Here is an 8525-nt window from a genome sequence, read left to right as displayed (position 1 = left end):
ACTATTATAGGGATTAGATGGAAACAACTACACTTACCCAGTGGCATATGGTGTTGTAGAGTCTGAGAACTACAACTCATGGACATGGTTTCCAAAAAATCTTGGTGATGATTTGGATTTGACTACCAATTCAAGCTTAACATTTATAACTAATAGGAAGAAGGTAATAGTATACACAGTTTAACTACTTAACCTTTATATTATTTGTACTAATTATATAAAATTGACTGTGTTTATGTTGTAGGGTGTTTTGCCTGCAATTACAAAATTGTTTCCATGTGCAGAAAATAGATTTTGCCTTCGTCATATCCATGAGAATATGAAGCCGAAGTGGAGGGGCAAGGAGTTTAAAGATTGTCTCTGGAAATGTGAAACACCATCAACTGTACAACAATTCAATCTTGCAATGGAGGAACTGAAGAAATTGAACAATGTTGCATATGAATGGCTTAAAGCCATTCCACCCAAACATTGGTCCAAGTCTCACTTCACAGGTCAGTTATACATGTTAGAATTCTTCAACATTGTTGATTGCATGCATCTTAAAAGATTACTGAAATTTGTGATGCAACATTGTTATTCTACAGGAAGAGCACATTGTGATGCATTGTCAAACAAGCTTTGTGAGACATTGAATAGCAAACTTGTCAAGGGCCATGACAAACCAATTATAAGTTGCTTGGAATTTATTAGAGAGTACATAATGAAGAATGTTGTTATTGTCCAAAAGACAATTGACAAATGTTCTGGCCCACTAACTCCTACAACTACCAAGACTCTAGAAAAGATCAAAGGTGAAGCTGCAGAGTATAGGGTTGTGTTTTGTGGAAATGGGAAGTATCAGGTTACAGGTGGTGAAGGTGTGGACCAATGTGTAGTTGACATAAAACAACATACATGCTCATGTAACAAGTGGGAGGTCACTGGCATGCCATGCAAGCACATAGTTGCAGCTATATGGGATATGAGGAGAAATAATGAGAATGTTGGGATACCTGAAACATGGGTCAACATATTGGTTGAAGACATGGCAAGGGATGTATGCCTTTAAAATTGAACCAATTAATGGGAGGATGATGTGGGCAAAAAGTCCTTGTCCAACAAAGTTACTACCACCAAAACATCATGTGCTTATTGGTAGGCCAAAAATGAAAATAGGAAGATCTGCTATTGAAGATGATAGTGCTAGAGGGACCAGAACAGTTAGATGTTCAAAGTGTGGAAATGTTGGGCATAATGGTTGGAGCTGCAAGGGGGAAGCAGTGGGAGGATCACAGGCCAATGGTAGTAATGTGGGACAGAATGTTGGTGTGGGACAGAACTCAGGTGCTGTGAACAAGGGGAAAATTCTGATGGTTTAGTGTTTGTGTATTACTTTCATGTCTTTTGGATGGCTAATGCTTTTGATGTACTTGAAACAATGTTCTTTCATGTCTTTTGGGTCTGTAATTTCAATTAGAACTAATGTTGTGCTACTTCTTTAACTATGACGGTGATGTACTTCAAACTATGTTAACTGGATGAATGTTTGTAATGGTTTGAATGTCTTAATGATTAATTAGGTTGTTAATGTATGAATGCATGTTTGTAATGGTTTTACCACTTAATGGTATGATATAAATTGTTCTTTTGGTATGAATACATGTTTGGCAATTACCAAAAAAACACCCCATTTCTATTAACTTGCAAACTGATACATCCAACTTGAGTTTGTACAACTAAAAGGTAAATGTATCTGATAACTTATCCTACACTCTGTACACTAGAATTGACACAAATAGAAACCAACTAATAGTTAGATACAACTTTAGTTTCAGATTTTGTTGTTCAAGCTTCATCCTAATGTTCATACAAGCACATTTCTGATCCTCCACCACCCAACCAATGAACTTGCAACCACGAGCCTGCAAAGTAAGTGTAGAAACATTTAACAGTGCTAAAATTTAAAGAAAATAGGAGAAATTAGGAGATTAGGTTAGATTTATCAAGAAATCAAACTTAACCGGGTTAGAACAAGCATATTAACGTTTTCCTGGGTTGTTCTTGCTCCATGAGGTACGAATCACAGCTTCAGCTCCATAATTGCATCTAATTGCCATTTTTGTTGGTTGGAGAAGGGTAATCGAAGAACAAAAGAGGGAAGGGGTAATGGGGGAGAAGACCGACGAAGATAAATGAAAGCAAGGGAGGGGCAACGGCTCTAATAGGGGCACACAACATGAAATGACGAACATACCCCTGCATGCAAGGCAGGTGGGGCACCCAAACGGAGAAAGCTAACGTCTAATGATAATAGGGACTGGGCGGGTAGTATTTAAATACATAAGGGACGGTCCGAGTTAATTTTCAAAAATAGGGACTGAACGTGCAGTTTGGCACTTAGACCAGGGACGATTCGTGTAATTTACTCTTCATATATTTATGTGTGTATGTGTTCTATAGGATATTAGGTATATTTAATAATAAAATAAATAAGATTTTAGTATGCGTCGAAGATAAAAGATTACTTAGGGTAAATAATCATAACCTAGTTGTAGTATACGTCATAAGGATTCCGAAGATATAAGGAGCGTTCAAATCCAACTTCATACGAAGAAGTTATGCTCCTTCAAAGTTTCGCGATTTAACCGACACAAATCTACGTCTCGTAAAAGTAGATTTTTGATAAATTACTTTTTAGTCTTAGTGATCTAAACGAAAGTCGTAGTAGTCGTTAAACCGAGAGTGTGCATATAGAGAACGTCCAAATTTGACTTCGCACGAGAAAATTATGATTTTTCTAAGATTCGGCTTAACATTATTCTGATGTAACATCCCAAAATCATAAAAATTTAAAATTTTCAAAAACAACCAATTTCAACCATAAAGTGTTTACAAAACTATTGTTTGAAAGGTGTAGACATAATCAGAGTTTTTTCCCAAGATCCAATATCAACCAAAAAACAGGAAGATGTGCACGATCACGCCTTCGCTTTTCCAGGATCATCAGAAATACTTGAAACAATAAACTGAAACTGTAAGCCAAAGCTTAGTGAGTTCCCAAAAGTACCAACACACACACACAAAACATATAACAGCGTATACTGGGTCCACAGCTAACAAACTGGATTATCCTTGAGCCTATAGTATGAGTCTGGCTTGCCTTTCAGGCCTACAGCTCATATTTGGCTTCCTCCCGAGCCAACAACATAAGTCTGGCTTGCCCTTCAGGCCCACAGCTTATGTGTGGCTTGCTCCCAGGTTTGTTGGTTACCGCACAAAGCAGTACCACCTCAACCAACCAAAGTATGTCGACATATACATAACATATAACATATATACAGCAAAAAGATAACATATAACCAGCATCAGACAAACAAGAAGATCTACAGATTACAACCACATAGCAACATCCTAGACTAGGATTCATGATCTACTGGGTCAACATTGGTGCCTTCGACCCCCAAGTACAGTGAGGAAGACTCACCTCTCAGTCTGAACAAATAGCCGAATAGACTTTGCTTCGTATCTCAGCTCTACCTGTCACCTATACAACAGATAAGGACCAATCTCAAATACAACTCAAAATACCCTTAGATCAACTTGGTCAAAATAGGTCAAAGGTCAAAATCAAAAGTCAACCTACAGATGACCGCCACGTCGTGGCCTTCCTTAGCCACTTCGTGACCATAAAATGCAAAAACAGACAGGCCTTAGCCCAATCGCCATGTCGTGGTGGTCTAGACCACGTGGTGGTCTAGACCACGTCGTGGTCACTGCTCCTCGAACCTCTTAATGGAATAAGTTGGTTTCTTCGATCTCAGGGGCTCCAAAGCCCAAATATGGTCTATTCTGTGGTCTAAATGGATAAAGTTCGAACTTCATCCCTTACATTGACGGAGCATCTTTAGGCCTAGGGGCTGTGGCCCCCCTGTTTTTTTTAGAATTAGTCCTCTACTATTAAATAATTTACATATTAGTCCTAAAACTATAAAATTTGAATTTGTCCCCTTGTTTTCCAGTTTTTATACACATTATACTTTCGCCCCCCCCCCCAAATCAAAACTGCAAGCTCCGTCACTGATCCCTTAAGTCCCTCCAATGAGCAAGCATCTCAAATTCTAAGTTTAAAAGAGAAAAAAACTAAACATGGCTTAAACATTAAGCTCCTAATCTCTAATGTCCTTTTGTCTAAAATTTAGTTTTGATCCCAAATAACATTCCAAGTCATAAAGTTTCCAACTTTATGACATTGCATGGCTATAAAGTGTCCAAATCATAAACCATAACATTTCACAATGCTACAAGTCACCAAATGCATGTATGGAGGAAAAGAAGGGGTCAAGATTCTATTTTTATAACTCTAAACACCCCAAAACGACCAAAAAGGCAACTCATTTGGTCTTGAGTAGTCCATACTCATATAGACTAAAAATATGGGACTAAAAGCACATACTTTCTAGCATTAGCAAGTTCTAGACAGACAATCATCGAGTTCAGAACTTTATACCTCCTGGGGGTTGCTCAAGAAGTGTATAACTTAGATCTATAAGGCTTGAAGCTCCCTTTTTGCTTTCCATTGGCTTCCTTCCCTCTACAATGGGCACCAATCACCAAAATGAGCTCAAAACACCGCCAATGGAGATTAGGGTTTGAAAGGAACGGAGTGGGCAATGGAGGCTGATGAGAGTAAAAGGTCTTGAGGGTTAATGATGCTTAAATAGGGTGAAAACCCTAAAAATTAGGGTTTTCTCCGATAGCGGCTACCACGCCGTGGTGGTCCATCAAAAACCTGCGGCCCAAAAAGAATTATCACAACGTGGCCACCCAAAAAACATAAATCATTGAAATTTAGAGTCGTACCTGGAATGGGTGTTATAATTCTCACTCACTTGAATTAGACTTCTTCCTCGCAGTCCTCAGCTGCGAATAACTCATGGTAATATTCCTGCATCTTAGACTCAGGTTCCCACGTCTATTCGGAACCCTTCTGGTGTTGCCAATGCAACTTTACCAAAGACACCACCTTGTCGCGCAAGACCTGCATCTTCTGGTCCAAGATCACCACTGGTCTCTCCACATAATTCAGGCGATCATCAACCTGAACATCCTCCAAAGGAACAACCACTGAATCATCATCCACACACTTCTAGAGTTGCGAAAGATGGAAGGTGTTGTGGATCTGGCTATGCTCCTTAGGAAAATCCAATATATATGCTAGCTTGACAACCCTAGCTATCACCCAAAATGGTCTAATATATAGGGGCCCCAACTTGTCACTCTTCCTGAAGCGTAGTACACCCTTCTAGGGTGATACCTTCAGCAATACCACATCCCCGACTTTGAACTCTAACTCGGATCGATGCTTGTCGGCATAACCCTTCTGCCGACTTTGATCTATTTCAAGTCTCTGCCTAATCTGCTGCACGAGATCTGTCGTCTGAAGGACTACCTCAGTCCTTCCCATGATCCTATGACCCACCTCTCCCCAATATACCGGGGTACGGCATTTCCTACCATAGAAAAGCTCGAAAGGCAGTGAACCGATACTAGAGTGATAATTTTTGTTATTAGAAAACTCATATAAGGGAAGGTAGGAGTCCCAACTCCTACCAAAATCTATGACACAAGCTCTCAACATGTCCTCAAGCATCTGAATGGTCCGCTCACTCTAACATTTAGTCTGCAGATGATAAGCAGTGATAAGGTGCAACCTCGTACCCAGTTCCTCATGTAACTTCTGCCAAGAACGAGATGTGAACAGAACATCTCGATCAGATACAATGGATACTAGAATGCCGAGCAAAAATCTTACACACATAAAATCGGCCAATTTCTCAGCTGAAGAACTCTCCCGAATAGCTAGAAAGTGGGCGCTCTTGGTCAGACAGTCCACGGTAACCCATATCGCGTCAAATCCCTTAGCCAACCGAGGTAACTTAGTGATCAAATCCATAATAAAATGTTCTTATTTCCACATGGGAACCTCCAATGGTTGTAACTTTCCATGTGGCCTCTGGTGCTCGGCCTTGACCATCTGATAGGTCAAGCAACTCTCAACATACCATTTTATCTCCCGCTTCATGCACGGCCACCAATAGATGAGTCGTAAATCCTGATACATCTTGGTGGCTCCAGGGTGTATCAAAAATCTGGACTTGTGCGCCTCCTCCATCACTACTTGCTTGACCCCACCAAAATCTAGTACCCATACCTGACCATACCGGGTCAATAATCCTCGGTTGTTGGTAGAAAACCCGCCGATCTCGCCTCTATGTCGCTCCTGCTTCCAGTTCTCTTTCTTGACTCCCTCCACCCGAGCTTCTCTGATCAAACCCAACAATGGTGAATCAATAGAAATCCTCATACAATTGTTCCCAAACGTAGAACTAACCGCCTTGTGGCTCAAGACATTAGCGACCGCATTCGCTTTCCCCGGATGGTACGGAATCTCGCAGTCATAATCCTTGACCATGTCAAGCCACCTATGCTGCCTCATGTTCAGATTCGACTGATCCATGAGATATCTCAAACTCTTGTGATATGTGTAGATGGTACACCATACCCCATACAAATAATGCCGCCAAATCTTGAGAGCGAACACCACTGCTCCCAACTCCAAATCAGGAGTCGGATAGCGAACCTCGTGCATCTTCAGCTGCCGAGAAGCATAAGCAATAACCCTCCCTCACTACATAAGAACGGCTCCTAGGTCGGTCATGGATGCATCAAAAAATACCACAAAATGCTCAACACCCTCAGGGAGGGTCAACACTGGGGCCTCACACAACTTCTGTCTTAGTGTCTCAAACGCAGCTTGCTGATCAAGCCCCCCGCAGAAATCCATTTCCTTCCTCGTCAGACGAGTGGGGGGTACCGCAATCTTGGAGAACTCATGAATAAATCTCCGGTAATACCCTGCCAATCCCAATAAACTCCTGATCTCCGATGGAGACTTCGGAACTTCTCACTACATCACAGCCTCAATCTTGGCTGGATCGACCAAAATCTCATTCTGGTTGACGAGATTTCCCATGAACTATACCTCTCATAACCAAAACTCACACTTCGAGAACTTGACGTATAATCGTTCTCGCCTCAAAACTCCTAGAAGCTCTCGAAGGTGCTCCTCATGTTGCTCTCAGGTCTTGGAATACACCAAGATATCATTAATAAAAACAATGACTGAACGATCGAGCATCGACCTGCATACCTGATTCATCAAATCCATAAATGTCACACACACATTGGTGAGCCCAAATGACATCACCACGAACTTGTAATGACCATAATGATGGAAAACGTAGATTACAAAACTATGCTCTAAGCGGAAAAACATTTAACAATTAAATGATTAGGGCACATGCAACCTAAGAAGGATATATGTCTTTCACATAAAGGCAACATACTATGAACTATCAAACTACAAATTTTCCTAATGAAATATGAATTCATAAGGAAGAATACATACCTTTTTATTGTTGTAGTAAACAATCAAGAATCCTTTCTTCAAAGCTTTTGGAAGCGAGCACCACAAGTGTCGTCCCTCTAATGGTTCACACCCAACCCTAGTAGCTAGGATACTTGAAGAGAGAGGAGAGATGTAATCAAATTTTCAGATATCTCTAGAGAATAAGGAGTGGCTGTAATATGAAGGTATAGGACCCTTTATATAGATGACTGAAACTTGGGGCCAAAACTAGGGTTTTTGGGATAAGGCCTAGATTAATTAATATAATAATCAAACTGCCTTATCTGTTATGAATCACCCTTGGACAAATATTCTAGATGATCTCTAGCCAATTTTCTTCGACCCCATTCCATGGGGTGCTAGAGCCTTCCTGGTTCAACTTTCAGCAAATAACCAAACAGTCCCTGCATTTTTAATTAATCCAATTAATTCTAATTAATTTCTGATTAATTGTTAATTAAATAATATGTTTTCTAATTAATATATTATTTTCATAACATATTAATATATTCATTTTTGATTTGTAGTTAATTTATTAATCACATAATAAATTAATAAATCAATTTCTCTCTCTCTCTCTCTCTCTCTCTCTCTAAAAGTCATCCTATTAAATTACTAAGTTTGAGGGCAAACCAAAATGATTTTGCTAATAATTCAAGATTATACTAATTTAGTTATTGTCTTAGACATCTAATCCAACAGTCTCCCACTTGGATAAGTCTAAAACTAAATTACCAGTATAACTTCTAAATTAGACAGCACGAGTGCTTCCATAGCAACTGCCAAACTCTGAAATAAACAGACATTGGTCCTAAGATAAGTGATCAAATATTCCTCCCATCTTCTAGATATCGTACGTACATGAGATACGGATTAGAATCAATCTTATTGTCCAAGTTTTGTTTCCCGATTTCCTGATTTGTGATTACGACGTAAGACTTCAAATTTAACACATCAATTGAAACCTGGATGGGTCCAGCACTATAAGTCAACACCAAATCACCAAGGGGTCCAAAGATATCACTTTTCCCATTAGGGCAAAAGGAACGAATAAACTTTGACTCATATGCTTGTA

This window comes from Lactuca virosa, chromosome 6, assembly GCF_052849685.1.
Source record: "Lactuca virosa cultivar CGN04683 chromosome 6, Lactuca_virosa_CGN04683_v6, whole genome shotgun sequence".
In the NCBI taxonomy this organism is placed as follows: Eukaryota; Viridiplantae; Streptophyta; class Magnoliopsida; order Asterales; family Asteraceae; genus Lactuca; species Lactuca virosa.
Note: the sequence above shows the minus strand (reverse complement) of the source record.